Genomic DNA, 25,760 nt, shown 5'->3' with positions numbered 1-25,760 from the left:
CAGAAATCTGATTGGGAGAGCGCGCATCGTTCTCGCACACATTGTGTGAAGTACCGTAGCGCTGAGCTGCTTCTCGTATAATGTAGAATAGTCCATTGTAAAGGCAGAAGCGCACGGTCGGGCACATGCGCTTAAGCTCATGAACTTGATTTGCGCCAAGAAAACCTGTCCAAGCTTTCACACTTGCTTTATAAGAAGCCTACAGCGCCATCAGTATGCCGGCTGCTTTTAAGTGAACCAAACTATTAAACCAATACAAATATTCGTGACATCATTTTATCATTCGAGTGTTCAGATTGGTAGCCTCTGGATGCGGAGTAAGTTGAGAAGTTGTGTGCGTAATTAACAACGCTACGTTAATTAAATTTTCAGTAATTGATTTTAGGCGGCTAAAGAAAATGAGCAGTTTGGAGCCCGTCCTCGAGATTATCTAGCCAAGCCAAGAAATTCTGACTAAACATGGTTCTGTAAGAGCTTTAGGAACAACAATTTTCCAATTAAACGCTCTTGGAAAGCGTTACTGACGCACAAAAAGAACATCGGTAAAGTCACAGAAACAACAGCGCTTCAGGACGGGAGACAAAAGAGGAACTACACGCACACTGCGCGAACAACTTGAAATGCTGTTCTTTCTGTGATAATGAACCAATTAGCCCGTCAGTCAATCCTTGCAAACCTATAAAGTCAACCTGACCTCACGCAGCCTTTTGTGAGCTGTCATCCTGTCATCAATAGTATGGCCCCGTGAGCATGTTCCTTGTGGCCAGTCTGCTTTCGATTTTTATTTACGCGGTTTTTTCGAAAGCAAGCAATTTAAAGTTTTAGTGTCAATATAGCAGTAAATGCGTGCCGCCGAAAGCTTGCTTGGACGCAAAAGCGATGCATGACGCAATGATGCTGCAGAATTAGCGCGTCACTGGCATCAAGACAATGCGCTGCCGCCAAGGGAAGCAAGATAACGAAAGTGAATAGCTTGGTAGCTGCTCACGGAGCCGTGTCAATGGTGACGTGCCATCGTGACTACATCTGGGGCGACGATATTGACGGCTGAGGCAGGTTTTCTCCTTTTTTTCCCCTTTTTCTTACAGCGAAGCCGTTAAGGGCTACTTTGCCCACTATCGTGTATGCGTGTAGAACAAAATCCCGAAGATAGTGCAATGCCGGGCCGACCCGCGGCGGAGGTGAAGCAGGCGTTAAGCGCTCCCCGTACGTGGGCTGATACCGAAGATAGCAAAATGCCCGGCCGACCGGCGGCGGAGGTGCAGTTCGCTGTTAAGGGGCCCAATACACAGCTCCGCTGGTCATACTTCTTCACAGAGTGGGAGGGAACTGAGTTTTCTTTTTTTTTTTGCATTTATTTCGCTTTTAGAAAGAGATAATGCTATAGCACACACACACAGAAAGAGAGAGAGAGATACGACACATGCTCGCCCGCATTCACAGTTACACACGCCCACACATGCACATACGCACAAAAATGTACGCACGCACGCTCACGGAACTGCACGCACACACAGACACGTGTATGCTCGCACGCATTTCAAATATGGAGACACAAACACGCGTGCACACGCAAATACAAGTACACACGCTCGCACGCTGAAGGCGTTCACACCAATATACACTCCTCCTTCCCTGTTATCTCACAAAAACATGCGCACGCAAACAGACTGAATGACACTCGCTCTGCAATTACCGTCCAAAACTCCAGCTGTAATAAATCACTTTACGGTTTAAATTTCGCGCTTCTTCAAGTCAGTGTGCCCTCTGCTGAGAGGGTGCAAAAGCATTTGCTCCTGTGGTGTGACATAACCACCCATCCCCGACCAAAACCCTGGTTAAACGCACCATCAATGTTCGAACTAAGTGCCATATGCATATGTTGTTACAGGACTACCCTCTTGGCGCAGACAGTGGAAACTAGTTAATACTTGGCTAATATATAGAAATGAAATCGATTCAATTACGCATGTGCATATTGCCGTGAAGTTTCACAGGATGGTGAAGCTGTAATGTCCAAAATTCCCTAATATGTCCATGCTACAAGGCACGATAGTATATTTCTTTGACTTAACACAAAGACTTGCGCATACGTGTTGTTATGTTGTCCAAGCAATAAAATCTGATAATAAAAGCGATGACTTAACAAATAAGCAACCCATTGCTACCTTTTAGGAAGCAAACATATAAAATATAATATTTAAAGAGCCCACCTGTAAGAACCAAAACTGAAACCAAACCTTGAATGTTGTGGTTCGGCCATCTGGTGGGACACTGTCGAACTCAATCCTACGTGGCGTTAAAAAAAAAATATCACCCAGCACGGCATCGAACGGCTGCCAGCAAGACGCGGAACGATCGGTGCGAGCGATTACACGACTTGGCCACGGCTTCCAACATTTCCGCAGGTGATACGCTCGGGTTTTTATAGATACCACACGAACTTGCACGACTATCTTTCGAAAATCGCGTTTGGAAACAGTGTTACGCCATGTGTAGAGAGACGAGATAGGCAACAATCGAAAGCTGAGTCTCCCGACTACATACGCTGCAGCGGCTATTACGATAGACGCCGTAGTTTTATCACAGCTAGCGTTTTTGTCTCGAAAATCGAGTACAAATTTTCGTCGTTTCCATAGGCTTCCATTGCTGAATTTTTGACCGCAGGAAGTGCAATTCAATGTCGCACGTCACATGACCGAACCGGACACCGCTCTCCTAGCGTAATCTTCTGCAATCACCGCGATTCCGGCAGCACGCTGACAAAATGTGTGCATAATGGCAGGCCCACCAGCATTAGAGGATGCGCATGCGCAATGCCATGTCTCGACATCAGGCACTCGCTTCGTCAGAGGGCGCAATAATGCAGTGTGGCACGCGCGCGCAGATCCCGTATTATTTTGTCCCAACCCGTACGTAAACGCCACCGTGCAAAACAGACCTGAACTTTGTCGGAAGTCCTTTCAGTCATAGCTAGTTCTTATGCAAATATCGTTTAGTTTATTATTCATTGGATAAATTGCCTTTTTGTAAAAGGAAGTCAAACGTGGAGAAGACTCCAGGACGAGTACCCTTCCCTCTTCTTTAAAAATTGAGATGACCTCTAATTACGTCTCTAGAAATCGTTTCCGCTAAAAAGCTTCTCATCAGGTCTGCGCATTGCAAATAAACAAGCCCGGCGCGTAAATCACTCGATGATGATCGTGAGGCGTGTACTGCAGCCGGGCTGCTCTCTTGCGCTTCCCTAGGGACCCGCTGCGCCACCTATGGGCGCCGTCGCTAGGACCGGGAGTGGCCTTCGAGATGCGTGGCACCCCGGTGCGTGCGAACGCTAGAATCGTTCCCTCGCTCCCCACGCACATTCATGGGGCAGCGCTGAAGCGTCGGACTGCTGTGTTTAAGGAACTCGTGCGACGAACTTTCGATTCCGCCCAGCACCGGATAAATCATAAAGGATTTCTTTTTGATAAAAGAGGCGGCGTGAAAGAATACGGCCGTAACTGGGCGAAGTTCCCCAAGAATGCTAATCGCATTAAATGGTCGGACCGTCCAGCTTGCTTCACAGGCTCGACGCTTCGGCGTTTGGCGTCGAAGCGGTCCGTGGCGTTGGCAGAGGAATGTGAAATGGCCTACGCACGGCTGCAAAAGTGAAGCCAGCCTTTTCACTGAGAAAGGAGCATAAATTTGTGAATACTCTCAGCTATGCGACGAACTACGGTTGCATCGCAGCGGGAATGGCATGCTCGTAATTGTAGCAGTGAATCAGTCATTAGGAAATAAAGTTGGCGTTGTGTATTGTCTCTTTTCATATTCATACATGTACATTTTTAAAATGCATAAGTTACAAGCGCTTTATTACTATACCTAGCGGAACAGCATAAAATATACACTACTTCCCTCGAGAAATTTTCTTGAAAAAGAAATTCGTTGGTTGACTTACTGGACTCCTTTTCAACGCTAAACTACTGCAAAAAAGAAAGCAGTGTGTGCTCACCCAACTAACGGCGATCTTAAATTACGTTTTCTGCTTAAATGATTTATCTCTCTCTCTCTCTCTCTCTCTCTCTCTCTCTCTCTCTCTTGTGCGGAACTGTTAATTTGTCCGGGGCACTCAGCGCCATAAAAATATAAACAAACATGCGAGCCATACGGTACGGCAACGATTGGACTCTCATCAACAGCTCACCATTCGAAGAGGCCTTTGTGAACAGAGTCTACCAGTCATATTAGCTTTGCTAAATTTAGGCGTAGGATGCAGTGTTGCCAGGGCCGCCACTTACCCCAAAATATGAGCTAGCGACAGCGACTATAGCACGAGTTCAATGATAACAGCGGCGCGTCGCCCTCGGCTGATGCGGTCTACGGCTACGGTTTACACTTGTGGTCTTTCGCCACGACCCTGTGCAGCAACATAAAACTTATTAGGCCACACATCTAGCATCTATTGAACTGTCTGATGGCGTCAAGCGCACTCTGCCTGGCGCCTGGAGCCTGCTTAAACATCTGGGGAAGTTATTAAGTTTTGGAAAGCCCCCGGTTTGTCGGGGTGATGTTTTTCTGTGCTTCAACCAGAGAAGCTGTACGTATTTGTTGGCGTTCGCAGCTACTCAAACGTGCTTTGACCAGCTCCCCTTCAAGTGAACAGTGAACCGTTATAGCTGGCGTTTTCGCGTCTGAAAACTCGTAATACACATCGCGCAGCGAAGGCAGCGAACGTAGCGTAGGCTAAAGCAGTAGCAACAACGGCATTCAAGTCAGACGATAAAAGGCACTGGCCGCGAAAACGTGAGCATAAGTTTTCAACAGCAGATGTGAGCCGAAGTTTTCAACCGGTCCGACGACAGCTCAGAAAACACAATTGATTGCACGCACTGACGAATTAGGTGTGTGTTGTATGCCATGGCATAATGCGCCGTAGACCCGGATCTTACGTTACTGAACAGTCGTACTGAAGCCAGCTACTACCTCTGTCTCGGACTGTGACATGCTTTTTCTATCTTTCGAGGAATTAAGTGAATATGTGGCCGAAATCTTTCTTACGTTCTTTCTTTTTTTTTCATTTTGCTGACAACGCCTTCGAAGCAGTGTAGGTATTCAGTGCGCGAAAAGATACGCACGTTATTTAGCTTAGCATACTACTACACTTTTGCGCGAGTGACGCGGACAGCTTATGTGCCAACAAAAAGTGTTTTAAGTGGAAAAGAGGATAGAAGGAAGCACGTGTAAATGCAAATGCATGTTTGCGATTACAAATCTTAACGCGTCTCGGATCATATGGGGGAGAAAGGTCTAGTTTGCGTCCTTTCTATGCACAGGCTCTTCTTCAAGCCGTATGAGATATTTTCACGTTCGCGTATTCTAGTCGCATGACAGTGAAAGGATGAGAGAAGAAGGTGAGACAAATGGCAGCCACTTAGTCAGGTAAGTTCTTGCATACGGAATATACTAGCATAGCCCAACCAACCGGTACAGGTGCGGGACCCCGTGAAATTGATTGCCATGTTGGAGTGGCCCGGTGGCAGGCGCCGCCACTTCTCATCCTAATTAAATCCGCGCGTGAATAGCGCTAATACCCCGTGAACAGAGTGCGCTGATTAACACTGCGAGCTCGAGCCGAATTTAAAGTCGACGGTGATTTGCGATTCAAATCGAGCTGCCCTCCGCCTTTCGCGCTCTTTTTCCTCTCTTGGCGGGTCGCCTTGAAATTGAATAGCGTCGCTCAAGCGCACATGACAGGCACTGCATGTAGCTGCTGCCTGTAGGTGCACACGGTGCCTGCTTGGCATGTGCATTTATCATGCCATGCGCATGCTCGCATAGCAAACAAGAGTTTCATTCGAGCTTCGTCAGAGTGACAAGGAAAGTACGTGCTTCTTACAAGCGAGGTATATTTTGGCGCCCCCGCACACAGTAGCCAAGAATTTTGTGCTACAGGTCCACAGCACGACAGCAAGAACCACCTATAGTACCCCAATTCCCAGCTCCAGCATTTCTGATATGCGTTTGACGACGCTTTCGTTGTTGTTTGTTCTTTAGCGTGTAGTTGTTGGGTGAATTACAAGCGTGAAACGACAACGAATTCAAACACCGTTGTCTTCCGTAACACAATGCACTTAATGGAAAGCAGATCCTATACGCTTGCTGCTCAGGCTCGGGCAAAGTGCTGCGCTGCCAAAGTAAACGAACACGTCGGCACGCACAGTGAGATATTTAACGGGGGAGTTTCGAGGCTTACAAGCTCTTGCGCTTATGACGAACACTGCGGTGTCCATGCATCGACCGACACCTCACCGGCGCCTGCTCGCCTTCATAGTGCACACTATATGCAGTAATTGGGGATTTCGTATCGAGTGAATGTGAGTTGCGAGAAAGATCCCACACAACTCGCCAGGCTTATTTAAGCCTGTGACGAAGCCATGTTCGTTCCTTTGTTGTTCAAAATCAAGGGCGCAGAGTTTTGTTGAATGGCTTATATGCTGATCCTTGGTGGGATCTTGAAGCACTAAAGAAACACGTTTTAGAAGCCAAATATAAGCGCTCAAAGGTGTAATTAGGCACAAAATTGACAAAAACAGTGCATTATAAATCATGAAACTAACTTCAAGGGATAAATACACGATCCCGCCACTCTCTTCCTCATTACACTGAGCGATAAAAATAAATATGTGCTCATTTGTCCCACAAGAAGTCGCTAAAAAACCATATAAAGCGACCGTTCGGTTAGCCTTGCTATCGCATTACTAGACGCTAAACTGTCCACCAGTGCGACCGATTAACTTATGCACTCCAACAGAGCCCCCCCCCCCCCCTTCTCACACCCACACACACACACACATTTTTTTATTCATGGACCCGGTGAGTGGCACTGAAGCAAAAAATTCATTTTCAACCGCCGCTTTTGTCTGATATGAACGTCGTATCCTGTTCAAAACTCCGAATTTGGAAACAATTTTCATACAACTAGCGCTCCTTCTCGAATAGACTGTCTACACATATATAGACCAAATAAATAAACTGGAGTCCCACAAAAGCGAACAACGTACACTCCTAGAGACAATGGTTATTAATAAATTCCGAGTATGTACTCGCAACAGCAGGAGGAATAAAGTTAGTTGCACTTTCGCTCGAAAGGCGAAGCATCGATCGCGATAGCAAATCAGTAGATAGCTCATGGTTATATTGCGCTCAGTTTTACATAGACGATATAAGTGAATGACGGGACGTGGACCGACGTAGCGCACTCCCGTCCTTCGCTTATATCGTCTGTGTAAAACTGAGCGCAATATAACCATGAACGTTCACCAACTAGCCCCCTTCATTGCTTTAGTAGATAGCTATACGAAGCAAGGATAGTAGTTTTATCGGCCGTACAAACTTGTAAACATTCGCTTACTACCTAAATTAACAAGCACGATGTCACGCACGCACAGGCAAACATGAACATATCTCGCTCAATGAGCGCGGAAATTCGCTGTGAAAAAGCTGGAGTGAGGAATCGCCGCAGCAGCAAAGAGCGAATTGACCTTCGTGCATATCTCGCTACAACGCGAGCGAAACGTCGAAAGGACAGCGCATACGAAGCTACCGGCACTACGCGCACTCTGCAAACATCGCAGACCGCTTTGAAGATGAGGCCCACGCGGGCGCGCACTTTGGCCATGTCGCAGATCGCTTTCAACACACGAAGCCCGCACGGCCGCGCCGTAAGCAGCAGCCGCCAACCCCTCCCCGCCGCCTACCTCGCTCGCGCACGCGAAATGAGCCGCGTTCGCCGCCTCACCCTCGCACGCTTTCACTGGCACATACAGCACTCGCCCCGCGGCGACGATTTTATCGCCCTTGGACTTTATATGGAACCTCACGGCGACGCCGACGGCAGAAATGCGCCCCGCGTATCCATATAATTGCTATGGCAATAAAAAAGAAAGAAGGCAGGGATGTTAACCAGAAGAGCGTCTCCCCTAAGCAGGGGGAAGGGAGAATAGAAGAGTAAAGACGCGGTGAAGTCGCACACGCGACCGGAGGCCCCATTAAGTCAAAGGCGTTCACAGATTCCAGTAGCCCTCAAGAAACACATTGTGCCTTCACAGCCTTGGGGGTCGACGAGCGATTGGGACGGCGTTCGAGCAGCGCCTGCACGGACAACGGCCAATCGTCCAGTCGTCACAATGCATTGAAGAGTACTTGTCTGTGATTGAAATCGAGGACAGTGGCACAAAAAAAATGCTCGATATTATCTTCACTGCCGCCGCCTCACGTAGCGCTGTCGGTCATTCCAATTAGTGTAGTGTAAGCCTTTGTGAAGGCAACTCAACCACAGCCGGCACAGAAGTGATGCCTCATGTCGATGAAGTCCGAGTGGAGGTAGGAGCTGCAGCAAAGGCTTCAGTTCATGTACTCTGGTGCGCATTATATTTTGGAGAAGGAGGAGGAGGAGGAGGAGGAAATAAAGAGAGAAGGCAGGGCTGTCAGCGAGAAATGCGGCTGGTTGGCTATACCCTACTCTGGGGGATGGGAAAGAGGGATATTTGGGATGTTCCACTCTGCTAACGAGAGTGACCATGCCAGGTGGTGAAGTTGAATTGTAGCGTCTGTCCTGAAAAGTGAAACAACTCTCCAAAAAGAGGCATCCGCTAGCCAAAATGCATCTAAACGCGTGTAAACGCGATTTTGGTTCTCATTCTGAGTGACATAAATGACGACGACATTTTTCCTCCTTCATATCAAGTATTTCGAAAGGACAGCTCTTCTAGGAGAGCAGGCGTGGCTGTGCTTATTAAAAATCAAACAGATGCTTTCATTCTGTACGATGTTGCTGACCTTGAATGCTTGTGCCTAAAACTGACATGCTGGGGTTATAGCTTTATTCTTTATGTAATCTACAGGCATCCTGAATCTCCACCGAAATACTTAAGCAAACTCCAGATACACATGTCACAATTCCAACAGGGCCGAATTCTACTAATTTGGGATTTTAATCTATCTGGCGTCAACTGGGAGCTAATGCAAACATGTTCGCATCATAACCAAAGCATCGATATCATGCTTGATATAATATAAGCGCATGATTTGATACAAGTGGTGGATAAGCCAACACGTGTACATGGTTCGAACAGTTCTGTTTCAGATTTGGTATTCATAAATCGTGATATCACTGCATAGTATGTGCATGTTTAGCAGGGACTTGCTGATCATTATCTAGTGGGTGAGTCCTTTCCCCTTTTATCGCTTAAGAAATGTCACAATTCCTCGATTAAATCTGTTAAAGATTGCTCACGTTCCAATGATGCCTGCATAGTAGAATATAAGGAAAGCTGTCTGACCGAATTCGATGACACAGACTCTCGCGTCCTATTGGACCGTTTTAAGCGCATGTGCCATTACTGCATTGATAACTTTTGTGCCGAACAAGTGAAAGAAAGTTAATAGACACCATGGATGACACGTGATATTATACATCAGAAGTGCAAAATAAAACGAATAAAAAAGCAGTGAGTGCAACCGGGGCTAATCAAGATATTACAGGAGAGCCTTGCACATTCAGTGCGTGATTCCAAAAACCACTATTTCAGCACGTCGCTACCAAACTTTATAAAGAACGCGCCAGAAAAGTTCTGGAATTACATAAGCGGAAAAAAGCCCATTGTGTCTCGGATATCAGTCAACGGTTCCATAATCACTGACCAGAGAGTCCTTGAGCATCATTTTAATACCTATTTTCAGAGCGTCTTCTCAAATTCCAATCCATGCACCCCTACAGCCGCACAGTTTCATGGTGCAGAAGTAAATTTTGTTTCTTATGCCGGGGTATTTTCAATGTTACTGAACTGGAAAAAAAAACATGTGGGCCAGACAACATTACGAACATTTTTCAACGTCGTTAAGAACGCGTATATAGTCGCATTATTCTGGCTATCCTTATCATCACTCCTCGTACCGCTCTTTTCCCCCCTTTTCTCTGCAGAGAAGGGTAGCAGGCTAGAGAACCTGTCTGCGTTTACTCAATAAATTCTCCTCTCTCGCTAAACATTCGCATCACATAGACTGCAGCATTGGTGTTCGATCTGCTTAGGCCATTATTTTTTAACTACCAGCTACGGGCGGCCTGAAGAACAGCACGTGTAATCTTTTCGTGCAGTTTAGCAGCAGCATCGAGCTTCCTCACAAAATAAATTTATGCTGTTTTCGCGTAATCATTCGTCGCTTATGCAAATGAAATTGAACCACTTCGAAACGGTGCAAGTATTCACACACCCATAACAAAATCTGAAAACGCCCAAACTTCACCCGAATCCTCCAGATATGCCTTCGTTGCTAGGGCAGAGAGCAATGCTACAGGGTGCGCGTCCCGTCCCGGTTTACGACGTTTATGTGGCACCTGGTATACACTCTTAAACAAATGTACACCCATTGGGGTGTATATTTGCCACGCAACGATAATCGTCATCTGTCTTGCTTGCGTTTCCTTTCTTGAAAACGCTGCGCTCGTTACTTTCCTGTCAAGAATGCTCTGTCATGCTGATAACGCGCATGCGGTTCGTGACTTGGAAGTACCGGGCTCGGAGCGTTAAAGAAAGGAAATGCGTACAAAACAGATGACGATTATCGTTGTGTGGCAAGATACTACCCAATGGTTGTAATTTTGCTTAATTGTGTAGGTGAATGCACCCCGAACAGATATGTGTGTTGAACTGCCAGCTGACGTTCTCCCACCTACTTCATTCGCCTGGGTCCTTCAATCAATAATGCAGGCCATTGAAGGATTTTTTTTTTAATGCTCAGCACAGGCGGCAACTACGCGATAAACAGAGCGCTGGGCAGCTATACCGACTCCTTTGGGTCTACACTTGCACCATGGTCTACTTTAGGCCTCGAAAAGAGAACGTTCACTGCCGTTAAAACTTTTTGCCAGATCGGAGGTGTGTTAAAAGCTGGCGTGATTACAAACTTATGCTCGCGCTTTGATTTGTTTGCTTCTTTGTTTGTTTAGTCCATATATTGCAGATATGTGCTAGCCTTTGCACGGGATAAATTGACCTTTCTTCGTCTCCGGTATTTTTCTTAAGAGAAGCTGAATAGTAGGAAGCCGGTTACGTAAATATCCGGATGTACAGCTACGCCTACATACCTACGTGCCCGGCAATACGCAACATACAGTTGGGCAGAAATTATCGCGTGGAACGTGACTCTTTACGGGGAGACTGCTGGCTAGAAGAAAAGCCTTTCACGCTGCCAGTGCTCTAAGGTACGCAATGTCCGAGACCCTCGACCATTATGCAACTGGCAGAAAAGAAACGGCCAAGTGCAAAACCCATTAGAAAAGAGAAACATGTCGTACGCACTTCATTCGTTGTTAGGAGCTGAAAACCTGATTCGCTCATTGAGCTTACAAGCCTTCGTTTCCGCAGTTCTTGTCTGCTGATTACGCACTGAGTATTTGCACGCACTTCCTGTAAAAAGCAGCGTGTTCAGGGTTCCTTTTTTTTTCTTCTTCTTCTTCTCTCTCTCGCTCTCGAATTTTTTTCTCTTTTTCTTTTTTTTATTTTTTTTAACGGACGACCTTCCTCGTGCAGGACAGCTAGACGGACGTTCCTCTGTTTAACTTATCTAACTTTCCTCAATTCTCCTGTCTTGTTTTTTTTTCTTCTGAACCCAGAAATTCTGCATTGATTGTGTCCTTCAAAAGCGTTCTAAAAGGCTGCACGTCTATAATGCCAAAGTCTTGCGCGAAAGATACAACAAAACGCTGCGCTTAAAGTGACGTTCAATGTAAAGTGAAATCTTCCGAAGTATGAAACGAATACCGCGTGTTTCTGCGACGACTCTCTCAGATTGCTAAAAACATGTGATTCGAGATAAAATTATAACTTTTACTGACCGAGCTTCATGGCAGCAGTGGACATCAGAAATTGCGCAATAATTGGCAATACGACATTTTTTTTTAAGTTTGCCCAATGGCACGAACGATTAAATCTAAAAATACAGTCTGGTTTAGGAGATGTACATGAGTAGTGATGGATGTTTTCTATCATATTACCAAGAATCATTGTCTGGTGGTCCCGTGGGATGAAGGCCCACTGCTTGCAGGTAGCATCATCGGATCTGGTTTCTATCATATTACCAAGAATCATTGTCTGATGGTCCCGTGGGATGAAGGCCCACTGCTTGCAGGTAGCATCATCGGATCTGGTTTCTATCATATTACCAAGAATCATTGTCTGGTGGTCCCGTGGGATGAAGGCCCACTGCTTGCAGGTAGCATCATCGGATCTGGTTTCTATCATATTACCAAGAATCATTGTCTGGTGGTCCCGTGGGATGAAGGCCCACTGCTTGCAGGTAGCATCATCGGATCTGGTTTCTGTCATATTACCAAGAATCATTGTCTGGTGGTCCCGTGGGATGAAGGCCCACTGCTTGCAGGTAGCATCATCGGATCTGGTTTCTATCATATTACCAAGAATCATTGTCTGATGGTCCCGTGGGATGAAGGCCCACTGCTTGCAGGTAGCATCATCGGATCTGGTTTCTATCATATTACCAAGAATCATTGTCTGGTGGTCCCGTGGGATGAAGGCCCACTGCTTGCAGGTAGCATTATCGGATCTGGTTTCTATTATATTACCAAGAATCATTGTCTGGTGGTCCCGTGGGATGAAGGCCCACTGCTTGCAGGTAGCATCATCGGATCTGGTTTCTATCATATTACCAAGAATCATTGTCTGGTGGTCCCGTGGGATGAAGGCCCACTGCTTGCAGGTAGCATCATCGGATCTGGTTAAGGCTAGGGCATGTCCAAGAGAGGTGTTTGATTGTAGCCGCGAAAGCTCTAGCTGAGCAATATGGGTAGGTATCCTCGAATGGTTCATGGAGATGTTTTGGTCAGGGATACGTGACCGACGGAGTAATTGCCGCCCCCACACGGAGTCTCCGCAAAACCACCTCCTTCTGGTGGGTAAGGCTGCGTGGGAGGTTTGCATCACACGGTGGGATGATTAAATCTCGTGTGGTGCGGCGAAGAATCTCTCTGCGGTGGAGGGAATCATTCTGAGGGTCACTTGGGAAAGGTGTGTAGAATGTAGATGACAACTCACTATGGTTATACAGCGGTGTCGACTTGTATGTGAGCGGAAATAGTGTCACGTAGAATCCCCTGTATCCGAAGCTGACCGGGTGCCTGTGCAGTTATGAGGTGTATTTCGTCACTGTATACTATTAGAATCTCCTTAATGGCTGAGGTGAAGTCTGTGCATATTATCATAAGCGATGTCGGCAACGCGGAAGCTGCTTTCACCAAGTGTGTTGCGAGACTATGGTCAAAAGTTCCGCACTGACCGATGTAACCGGAGTGGTCAGACGGTACACATAATTGGTACTTATGGTTGAATGTGCAGGCACCACGACTGGCGTAACCAGTTGCTTGTCCGTGCAGCTCGTACTGGCGTAGGCCACCAGTCAGCCTGTCAGGAAGGTGGTATCTGCTTCTTCAATGTGGCGCCTGAAGCTATGACCGATGGATGAAGCACCAGATTTCGGACAGACAGAAAGACAAAGAACTTTATTAATGGTTCTGAGGAACCGGCGTTAGGGTACCTCCCTTTTCAGGGAGTTCCCGTAGCCGTCGCGGGCCGCACCCACGTCGGGGTCGGAAGATCGTGGTCCTCCGCCCTGTCGCAGGCCCTCTGGACAGCCCGTAGTTGCTCTGAGAGGTCGCCACTCTTAAGGGCTGCCTCCCAGTCGGTTAGAGTGCTTAGTGATGAGCTGCGTAACGCAGGGCATTGCCAGAGCATATGGAATAAGGAGCAGTACGCCTCCCCATAGTCTGGACAGTGGGGTTCTACATTAGGCGCGAAGTGACTGAATCGGCCCCTGGAGGGAAATGACCCCGTTTGAAGCATGCGAAACGCCGACGATTGTGGTCTATTAAGTTTAGGGTGTGGTAGTGGAAAGGGCCGCCGAGCAAGTTGATAATGTGCCAAGATTTCATGGAAGGTGAGAAGCGAATCCCTGTACAGTCCTAAGTCGCCGCCCGTGAGTCCACCTGAACCGCCGCGGTGTGTGAGACCTCGCGCACAGTCATGGGCCAACTCATTGGCGTTAACAACCTCAGAGTGCACATTGATTCCCATATGGGCCGGGAACCATTTGATGCTATGAAAACCAGCAGCCCCCTCGCTGCCGAGGATGGCCGCCGCCTCCTTTGAGATCGAGCCGGAGGCGAAAGCTCGGGCTGCAGATCTGGAGTCTGTAAAGATATTGGGACGTAGAGGGTCCTTCAGTGCTATAGCTATAGCAACCTGCTCGGCTACTGTTGCAGAAACCTTCCGCACGTATGCTGAGTTAACAAGAGTTCCATTGGAGTCAACCGAAACTACGGCATAGTGATCAGAGCGCTCGTACTGGGCGGCGTCAACGAAACATGCCAGATTCGGAGTGGCCGCAGCCGCTTCTAACAGGGAACGAGCCCTGGCTACCCGGCGCCCTACATTGTACTAAGGGTGGACGTTACGTGGCATGGAATCTACCCTGAACGTGTCTCGCACCATGGGTGATAGGGTCACGTTGCGCTCCGTGATTTCCTGGTGACCGCATCCAACGGATTCGAGGATGCGTCTCCCCGCTCGCGATGATGAAAGTCGTATTATTTGGGCCACTCGTTGGGCCTCGATCACCTCTGATAGGGTGTTGTGCATGCCTAGTTGCATGAGACGCGCGGTGCTGGTAGTGAGTGGTAAACCCAGCACGCGCTTGATGCTTTTGCGCATGAGAGCGTCGATTTTGGCCTCATCCCGTTTAGACCAGCGCAACGCGGAGGCTACATAGTTAACGTGGCTCATCAGAAACGCGTGGTAGAGTCTGAGTAGATTGCTCTCGCTTAAACCCCCTCTGCGGTTCGAGACCCTGAGGATAAGCCGAAGCATATTCTCCGTCTTGGAAGTAATGCGGGCTATAGTCTGTGAGTTGCCCCCGCGAGATTCCAGCAGGAGTCCGAGGACCCTGATGGTATCCACTCTGTGGATTTGTTGTCCGCCCTCGTATAGAGGGCTATGGGAACTTGATCTAAGGGCGTGGAGCACCTAACCCCCCGTCGGGTGGGCCTATACAATAGAAGTTCGGACTTGGTTGGTGACAGACTCAGGCCCGTGTCTAGTAGGAAGTGTTCTGTGATGTCGAGCGCCTCTTGGAGCGCACTCTCAACTGCAGCGTCAGAGCCTCCCATGCACCACACGGTAATATCATCCGCGTAGAGGGCGTGACCCGTTCCTCTTACTGTGGCCAGTCTGTCTGAGAGGCCCTTCATGGCGATGTTAAACAGTAGGGGAGAGATGACCGCCCCTTGCGGGGTGCCTCTCGCTCCCAATGTAAATTCCTTCGATTTGATTTGCCCTATTTTGACAGTGGCCTTGCGATCCCTGAGGAAGGAGCTAACGTACGCATGGAATCGTGGCCCCAGGCCTAGATCCGAGATGGCGTCTAGCACGAACCGGTGCGAGATGTTGTCAAAAGCCTTGGACAGGTCTAGAGCAAGGATGCCCCGAGTGTCTCTAGTGTCAACATCAATGATTTGCCTCTTTATAAGTAACATGACGTCCTGTGTGGAGAGTGCCGGCTGAAAGCCGACCATGTTGTGAGGGAATAACTCATTATTTTCTATATGCCTAGATATATGGTGGTGAATGACATGTTCGGCCACCTTACCCACGCAGGACGTGAGCGAGATGGGCCGCATGTTCTCCGGCGCAAGAGGTTTGCCTGGTTTCGGGATGAGCACCACTGAGGCTGTCTTCCAGGAGTCGGGGACGAGGCCCGTTTCCCAAATTTTATTGACCTCCCCGGTGAGCAGCGCAACTGATTGTTCGTCCAAGTTGCGGAGGAGCTTATTGGAGATTCCATCCGGGCCCGGTGCAGAGCGACCGTTGAGCGTTTGGAGCACCTCCCAGATTTCGGATACCGTGAAGGGGGCGTCGAGCTCCCCCACCGCTCCCCCCCCCCCCCCGATAACGAGGATAATCCCCGTCACCGGAGTGGCCCAGCGGAAGATACGTTTCGGCCAACTCTTGCAGGAGGACGTGTTCAAATACGCCCGCCGCTTTTTTATTATGAACTATGCGATCGATGGCTAGTCTCTGATTGCTTTTGCTTTGCGAATCGTCGAGTAAGTGTTTGAGCAGGTTCCATTTGCCCCCCGTTCTCATCTGCCCATCAACCGGGGAGCACACTTCATTCCATTGTTGTTTGGACATTTCGATGGAATGAGTTTCTATTGTACGATTGAGCTCCGCAATTTTCTTACGAAGTCGGCGGTGGAGTCTGTGCGTTCTCCAGCAGCGCAGGATGGAGTTTTTGGCTTCTAAGAGGTGCGCAAGGCGCGCGTCCATACGATCTACCTTTAGTCTTGTGAACAGACTATCGAGATTATCGTAGTCGGTCTGGTCCGCCTTTCGTATTTTCCGGAAGGCATCCCAATCCGTCACTTTAAATTCCCTGGTAGGCGCTGTGCTAATCGTTAGGGTAATTTCCACACACAATGAAGTGGTCGCTGCCCAGGTTCTCTTGCAAATTTTGCCATCCTGCTCCGGGGGCATTCTTGACGAACGCCAGGTCCGGAGTGGTGTCTCGGACTACCGACGTGCCGGTTCGCGTCGGGTATTGCGTATCCGTAATCAATTCCAGTGAGCAGTCAGTAACTGCCTGGGCAAGGAGATTGCCCTTGGTGGATTGGCGGGGGTATCCCCAGGCATTGTGGGGGGCATTGAAATCACCCGCTATCACTATGGGGGCCCCCTTGCTCAGGACCACCGCCTTTGTCATGATCGTGGCGAATGCCTGCCGTTGATCCGACGGCGAGCTGTATATGTTTAAAAGGAAGACACTGCTCTTAAGCCAATTGTTAGGGATAATTTCGACCATAATGATTTCCGTCCTAGTTTTGCCAATTGGTAATTTGTGTACTTGAAAGGAGCACTTCCGTGCGACTAAGGTTGCTAAACCCCGCTTTCCTTCCTTCCGTATCGATACAACCCGGTATCCCGGGAAGGTGGGCGCGTCATCGAGAGTTTCTTGTAAAAGAATTACGTGCGGTTTGACCGCCTGTGCCGAAACGAATTACTGCAGTGGAGCTTTGCGCCGTTGGAAACTGGCACAGTTCCACTGCCACACAACCAACTTATTGGGATTGACCGCCATGGTGATTGCCTTGGATTGGCCATTCCACCGTCTTGTTGACGGGGACGGCGCTTGCGGGTAAAGGTGCCCGACGGGGCTCCCTCGAAGGCTGTCTAGCTGTAGCTAACGCGGCCTGTGCACTTTCCAGGGACGCCATCCTTTTAAGGAGGGCAGTCACGCTTTCAGCGAGCTGCTGAATTGCCTGCTGCATGCTTTCTAAGTCTTTGTTATTGGACTCGGTCTCCATAGAGTCAGCGTCCCCCTCTGGGGGCGCGGCCCTTCGTTTACCCGAGCGCGCATGTGGCTCCCCTGAGGGGGGCACCTGTTGCTTCTCAACTTGCAAGGGGTACGACTTACGGAAAGACTCGAAGTCGGCCCTCATCTGCTGCATTTCTGCTTTGAGTCGAGCGTTCTCTTGCATGAGTTGAGCGACTCTGGGATCAACTTTATGCTCCGGCAATGCTACCTGCATTACCTTTGAAGCCGGCGTTGTCTGCTTCGACTTGACACGATCGGCCCAGGTTGGCGTTTCCTGGATACGAACCCGGGAGGTAGAGCGCCCTCGGGAACGAGAGCACCCTCTGGAGAGGCTGCGTTGTCGACCAGAGGGCGTGACGGAGCGCTCCCTCCTGGGGACTCCCGCCGCGCTGGAGCCACGTGGCCCGTTCTCCTTGGCCAGCTGTTGCTGCTGGTGCTTGTTCTTGGCGCGCTTACGGCGCCGTTGACGTCTGCGTACGACGTATGGTACTTGAAAGCGCTGCTTACACGTTTTGTGCGCCGTAAGATGCGGGCCTCCGCAAAGGGCGCACTTCGGCGAACACTGGTGGTCATCGGGTAGTGAGGTTAGTCCGCAGCCCCGGCAATCCTCATTGGTGGGGTTGGGGCAGACGTCCGCGCGATGTCCCAAGCCGCCACACGCGTAGCACACCTCGGTTTGGCGTTTGTAGAGCGTGCAGCGCAGATGGCTGACGCCGCACATGACATAGTTAGGCACTTTCATGCCGTCGAAGAGGACGACCACTGTGGTGGTGTTCTTAATTCGTTTGACTTCCAGAGCCTTCGGGTTACGATGGTTGACGATCATGCGCTGGAGTTGGGCCTCGCTGATGTCTGCGTCGACCCCTCGTATGACCTCTTTGCAGGTGTTGTCTGGGGCCGCTATGTATGCGGCCACTTTGTATAGTCCTTCGCTTATGCGGATTTGCTGGATACCTGCATAAGCGGCGGCGTTCTTCTTCTCCGGGGTGGAGACGACGAGAACGTTTTGAGTGAAATTAGGGCAGATTACGTCGCCCTCACTTTCTGTGGGGGCTAGTGCAGCCGCCATGGCCAAGGCTTGAGCCAGCTTGATTTGGCTTGTCTTCTTGACGTCCAGCCCGCCCCTTGGGCGGACAATAATTCGTATGTGCTCCCTAGGTAGTCTGGGGAGCCTCGACGAGGATGCGAGACGTTGCAACACGCCTTGCGGGGCAGCCGTGCGGCAGCCACCCTTCGAGCCTACGTGGGTTTTCTTGCTCGTTGAAACTGGTGTTTCTTGCCGGGCTTTCTTGTGCTTGCCCAACGCTGTCGTCCAGCCTGGGCTCTTGCCTTCTTCGGAGGAGATTTCCTCTCCTACCACCATTTCTACTTCGGGCATAATGCCCCTCTTCGTCGGGTTAGGCCTAAGCCTACCCGCGCCTAGCGTCGCCGCGGCGTGGTCGACACAAAAAGTTCCACAATTTCCGCGCAAAGGCCACTCACCGAAGGAAGTCCTCAGAAGAAACCGTGTCGAATGGCGTGCATTTCCGCGGTAGGTGACACAAAAAGCAGACCGAAAATATTTACGAAAGTGGGAGCCGATCTTGTCTTGTCTTGTCTTGTGTCCCAGACAGTGGCGCGTACCCACTATGGGGGATTGGCCAAGAAGCAGGCGGTTTTCCGTAAGGTTAGAAGTATAGAGAAACTAGATTTGAATAGTGGAGCGTGGGACGATAGAACTGTAATTTAGACTTGCAATGAAAGTATTGGTAAGAATTTTGCTAAAATAATTTAACGTAAAGGAATTAAGTAATAGAAACTATGGATAATTGTAGAAAATCAGCAAGGTACTCTTTTTGTCTCTCTAATAAAATTGTAAACAGCAAGAAAAGCATCCCTGTGGCTGGTTCCCAGTGAAGTTGCCCCAAAAGAAAGAATGTTTGTCGAGGTTAGTGATAGGCCAAGTTTGGTAAATGAGTATTCTAATATTCTTCTTTGTCTTAGAAAGCGGCGGCATGAGAGAAAATAATGTTCGATAGTTTCAGGTGCACTGCAATAAGAACATAGAGGGGACGTCGCGAGACCAGACCTGTGTAAGTAAAAATTTAGAGGAGGTACACGGCATCTCAATTTTGTAAAAGATACTTCCAATTGCCTTGAAGGACACCAATTAATATTCCATGGGAAGCCAAGATGGTGGAATTCAGAACACGGTGTTAGCATGGATATTGCAGAATTTTGAGATATAGCGAAATTTCTGTACCTTGTCGCGGTGACATAAGCTGATGTCGGCAAAACAGGTATGATAGGGCCGTTAAGGGATGCTCGTGCGAGTGAATCTGCCATTTCATTCAAGTGCAACCCACGATGTCCCGGTACCCAAAGCAAACATACTTTTCGTAAGTACGGAGGTATCATGGAACGAAATGTTCTTTGAATTGCTGAATTTAATGATGCAGTTAGTGCGGTGCATACAGATAGCGAGTCGGTCATGATAACAGCTAATGGGTCTTTTTGGGGGAGTTTTCGTAATGCTAATATAATCGCTAATAGTTCTGCCTGAAATATAGGTGTGAAGTCGGGAAGGCGAAGGGAGTAGGACCATTGAAGAGATTCAGAGAAGATCCCCACTCCTGCCTTCTCATTGCAAACAGAAGCGTCAGTAGCTACTACGTTGTCAGTGGTTAGCTGGTGCAGGTGGCCGTGTAAGATATTAATTAAACATTGCCTTGGTAATAGTTTTGCATGATTAGGAAATATGTCCTCGAACTCAATTTTGAGGTCTGTAAAGGCATCATTTGAATGGTAAACTTGGCGTATGGATACATCCAGTTTTTGTAACTGTGCTTGTACGAATACTATCTGAGGGCTGTGCAATCTCGACCACGATACTTGGAAAAACTCAGCAGGTTCAGTGATAAAGGCATATTGCGTACGTCTTTTTGAAAACTCATAAATTTTTAAAAATGTCTGAACCGTAAGCATGCGGAATCTGCAATCTAGGGTGGGTATATGAGCTTCCTGATATAAAACAGCATTGGCAAAAAATCTAGGAAGCCCGAGGCATGACCGTAGTGCTTCTCTTTCCCAAAGTATGAGAGGTTTAATTTTATAGGCGGGGCCACCGGAAAGTATCACGCAGCCGAATTCTAATATGGGCCGAACATACATTTTATAGATCATCAGTAAGGTATCCCTGCGTAGTCCAGAGCGACGGTGGCTGAGCCGGCGGAGCATAGCTACGGCTCGTTCTGCCTTTGTTTTAATATGTTCAATGTGACTGCGCCAGGTGAGTTTGCCATCGTAAATGACACCAAGCTACTTGACTTCGTCAACTTGAGGAATGATTTCCTGTCGGTATTGTAAAGTAATTTGCACCTGTGCAGTTAATGGGAATACCAATACTGCACTTTTGCTAATATTTAACGACATGCATAACCCCTCTAGCCATGTCTCCAGCATTCCTAAGTAATTCTGCAACGACTGTTGTAGTGAATGTATATTATTTGCGGACGTAAAAAATGCGATATCGTCCGCGTAAACATAAACATGTACTTCCGGACACAAAGGAATTGTGCTTAGCAAAATATTAAATAATATAGGGGAAAGAACGGAACCCTGTGGTACACCTCTTGTCTGCTTGTGTTTGGACGTCGAAATACCGCGTTGGTAACAATAAAACTCTCTATCTCTTATAAATTCATAGATCCAAGCGGTTATATATTTTGGGATATTCGTAGACTGAAGTTTATCGAATAGAATACAATGTTCTACAGAGTCGTATGCTTTTGCTACATCTAGCGTCACCAAAGCTGCGTACTCTCGTTTGCGGCGAGCCAGTTTAACGCGGCTCTCTAAGTCTACATGGGCGCACCATATGGAGTGGCCGGGACGAAATCCGATTTGGCAAGGACTGAGAAGGGTGTCATTTTCCATAAAATTTGTTATACGGCCGTGAAGAACTCTTTCTATTAATTTGACGACATTGGAAGTAAGAGAAATTGGTCGTATGTTGTCTAAGTCAAGTCCAGCTGATTTTTTCTTTAATAGTGGAATAACTTTAGCTACTCTCCACTCTCTTGGAACCCATGCATTCTTGAGAGAGAAATTTATTATGTTTAGGAGGTCCTGAGGTGCATTATCAAATAAGACTTTTAGCATTCCTGTTGTAATTCCATCTGGACCGGGGGATGACGCTGGCAGCGAACTAATAATGCGTTCTATCTCTGTCGCTGTTATTATCTCAAAGTCGTCTGCCAAGGGAGGTTTCTTTAGGTTTAAGGGCAATTTATGTTTGAAACGTTGCGCAAGTCCTTGAGCAATTTGTTCAAGTGATTCCGATACTTCTTTTGTAGTTAAAACGACAGAATCGACATTGACGGGCGCCGGTATAACTTTACGAGATCTAAGAAATTTAAACAGGGCCTTTTTATTGCAAGACTTTGAAAGGTATGTGTAGTGCTTGGAATCATAATCCTCCTTAGCTTTTGAGACTGTTCGTTTAAATGTAGTAGCTATATATGTATAATCAGCCCAATTAACAGGACTTTGGTTGAATAAAAGTTTCTTCCACGCTGCTTTTCTACGTCTAAAATCTCGTTCGCAGTCAGAATTCCACCAGGGACAATATGATCCACCCTTAGTGGATTGCACAACAAACTGAGCTTTTTTTGATGACTGTTTTAGAATGGAACATAGGCTCATTGCTTTGATATCCCTCTCCATGCCCTCCTGAGCGTGTAAAGCTGATTTTAGTGCATTTTTAAATTTTTCGTAATTAACAAAAGTGCGCACATTACTATCTAAACTAGTTAACGGGGTAAGCAGTTCAAAAATTATAGGGAGGTGATCACTGTTAGTTCCGGAGTCTACAGTCTTCCAGGAGGTGACAGACATGCTCGAGGTAGCAAACGTAAGATCTAGGGCAGATCGCGACTGACCCCGTACGAAAGTATGTGCTCTCGAATTTAAACAAGAGAATTGATTCGTTAAGACCCAATCCCACAAGCGTTTGCCACAAGTGTCCGTTCGGAAACCCCACGATACATGATGAGAATTGAAATCTCCCACCAGTAGGATGTTTTTCTGACTACGTGCAATACAGGTATCCAGATAGCGGGTATCTTGCACTCCAGCGGGGAAGTACGTGTTAATTATAGAAAAAGGTGTGCAACCAGGGAGTATTATATCCAGTGCTAAGATTTCACAGTCTGGGGACATTATCTGGTATGTTATAGTAGCTCTATGACAGATTTTTGATGAGATAAACAAAACTAAACCACCGCCTCGGGATAGGCGATCCAATCGAAAACATCGGAAATTTTTTAGATGAAAAGCCTGACCTGCAACAAGCCAAGTTTCCTGTAAAATAATAATATCTGGAGAATATTTAGAAATAAGATATAACAAATCTGTTGCAGCGGAAAGTATGGAACGACAGTTCCACTGAATTACTGTTAAAGTTCCTATGGTGAATAAATCCGAGCAGTAGAAACTGCTTGGTCTAAAACGCTCTCTTTTAAAAAGTCCTTATTCGTAGGAATCTCTCTATCGTACTTCTTTGCCTTGGACTTGGTGGGAGAGCTAGGTTTTTTCTGTGTCGGTGACCTTGTTCGTTTAAGAGATCGGGGGTCCATATCTACATCTTGATTTTCCATCCCGTCTGTGTCAGAAAGACAGATCTGATCGATTTTCTTAGAAGTTGATGGCTTAGATGACTCGTTTATTGTGGATGTCTGCGCGGTCGATATTCCAATTGGTGGACTCCGCGGTAGATCTGACACCGGATCCTCACTATTGGCTTTATTAGTTAGTTGAAGCCACTGAGTTAGTTGGGAGGACAGCACCTGAACAAGGGAGTCGGTGAGATTTGTCATGATACGCTCCATTGCTTTCTCCAATGCCTTTTCTACGGAAGCAGCCACAGCCTCAGAGATTGAGTTTTCCATAGACAATGTTTGGCGGGCCGTTATACCAGCATACCCTTGAGATCTGCTCTGAATTTCTCCAATGGCCTCACGACGAGAGCATCGACGTCTGTCAATTATTTCGAGGATTTGCATTTCTTTTGCCCTTGCAGGGCAATTAGGTTCATTTGCGGGGTGGGGACCACTGCAAAGGCAGCAGGACTCATTTCGGGAAGAACAATGATTTGAGTGATGGCCTTCTCCACAAATTCGGCATCGTGTGTTGGATCTGCAGCCTTTTATCGAGTGCCCGAACCGCCAGCACTTTAGACACTGAAGGACGCGAGGTGATAGAGGCTCAACTCGGTATATCAGTGGCCATGCCTTGATTTCCGATGGGCGGTTCATTCCAGCGAAAGTAGCAATGACTGTTTCAGTGGGCATGCGCTTATTGTCAACGACACGGCTGCAACGATACACAGAAATCACGCCTGCTGCTGAAAACATTTCCAAAATTTCTGCCGGACATAGACTTATGTCGACACCGCGGACTAGGCCTTTGGTACATGCAAGGTGATGAGGAATGAAACTGCTCACCGGATGTGTCGCGAAAACATCGCACTTCAGTAAATCTTGGACACAAGCCTGGTCTGACGAGCAGCAAAGAATCCCCCCTCGGCCGAACTGTCGAACCTCGGTGATTTGTTGAAAATTGGCCGAGGCCATCCGGAGTTCGCTTTGAATCGCTTTGGGATTCTTCATGCGAATCGCACCGCCATCACTCGGAACCAAAGCCACAGGTACGCTGCTCGTCCCACTGCGTAAGAAGAGCTCCACCGGCAAATCAGAGTTAGGAACAGAAGCCGACCAGGAGGAAGCCTCCTGGCCTGGCGATGACAGTGACATTGCAAAAAAAAAAAAAAAACAGGAAATTACTCTGTAAGGTTAGCAGATATTGAAAGAAAAGGTAAAAACAAATACGTAAAATACTGTTGGAATCGCACCGCTGGCACGAGTTGTTGGGGGCTCGGTGTTGACGCCCGTTATTGCCAATGGGTCGCAAGCCCCAAGGGTAGCGTTGGCCTGGCGGCCTGGGGCACTGGAAGCATCCGAAGGTCCCGGCAAAGCATGAGAAGACTGGTAACAGAACAACTTGTTTATTCTAACATAGCAAAAGAGCGGCCGGTCAGGTCGACCGAAGTGGAGAGACGGGAGAGCACGTAACTCAACAGTACAAATCGGAGCCTCTCTCCTGGCGTCCGGGGGCAGCTGCTCTTATACCCTCGGCGTCGCGGTCCAAAAGAGAAGGTCACGGGATGAAGGTCACGGGATGAAGGTCACGGGACGGCGGAGCATGACCCCACGACGGCGCGAACTGTCGAGCCGAGAGACCTGCTGAACCGAGTGTAGTGACGCATCGCCAACCTTCACTTGGGGAGCTCCGCTCCCCTGATGCCGCGCTTTGACAAGCGTGGGCACACACACACACACACACACGAAGACACGTGGCACTGAAACACGCCTGGACACGCTTGGCGGGTAGGCGTTGCGGCGGCGTCGGACGGGCCAAAATGTCCGCCGCTTTGAACAAAGCCCCGGCGTCCGTTGCATCCGCGCCGGCATTACCGCGCGTTGTAGGCGAAACGTAACAATACACAGATTAACAGAAAACCGCCAGCTACTTGACCAGAACCAGTGTTCGGGAGCTCAGGAACCAGGCCACGCCTTCTTCTTCTTCCAGATTTCGGAGGCGGCTGGTGAGCTTGTTGATCGTAAGTTGTTGGTGACCGCAGGAAGGAACGGTATCTAGCAAAGGTGCCAGGATGCAAACCGGATTACCCACGGACAACACTATTACAAGTAACAAAAATTCACTAAGAAACTACATATATATTCTTACTACTCCTTAACAAATTGTATTGGCGGAGCCGGCAGACTCCGCACAACCTTATACGGCAATCTGACTGTGTACAACATGAACCATGCAACAAAAATAAATAATTAAATTATGAGGTTTTACGCACCAAAACCACAATTTGATTATGAGGCATGCCGTAGTGGGGAACTCCGGAATAATTTGGACCACCAGGGGTTAACGTGCACCTATATACATCTAAGTACACGGATGTTCTCGCATTTCGCCCCCATCGAAATGCGGTCGCCATGGCCGGAATTCGATTGCGCGACCTCGTGCTCAGCAGCCCAACACCATAGCCACTAAGCAACCACAACGGGTACACCATGCAACTATATGCAATGCTATAGATATACGATAAATTCCTTTTTATGTGGAAGAATAAAAATACTGTTATTTCAAGCCCCTGCTGTTATTCCAGATACACTCTTAACAAAAAGTACACCCTTTAGGGTGTATATCTGCCACACAACACTAATCGTCATCTGCCTTGCTTGCGTTTCCTTTCTTGAAAACGCCGCGCCCGCTACTTTCCT

The sequence above is a fragment of the Dermacentor andersoni genome, chromosome 1 (assembly GCF_023375885.2).
Source record: "Dermacentor andersoni chromosome 1, qqDerAnde1_hic_scaffold, whole genome shotgun sequence".
NCBI classification, from domain to species: domain Eukaryota; kingdom Metazoa; phylum Arthropoda; class Arachnida; order Ixodida; family Ixodidae; genus Dermacentor; species Dermacentor andersoni.
Note: the sequence above shows the minus strand (reverse complement) of the source record.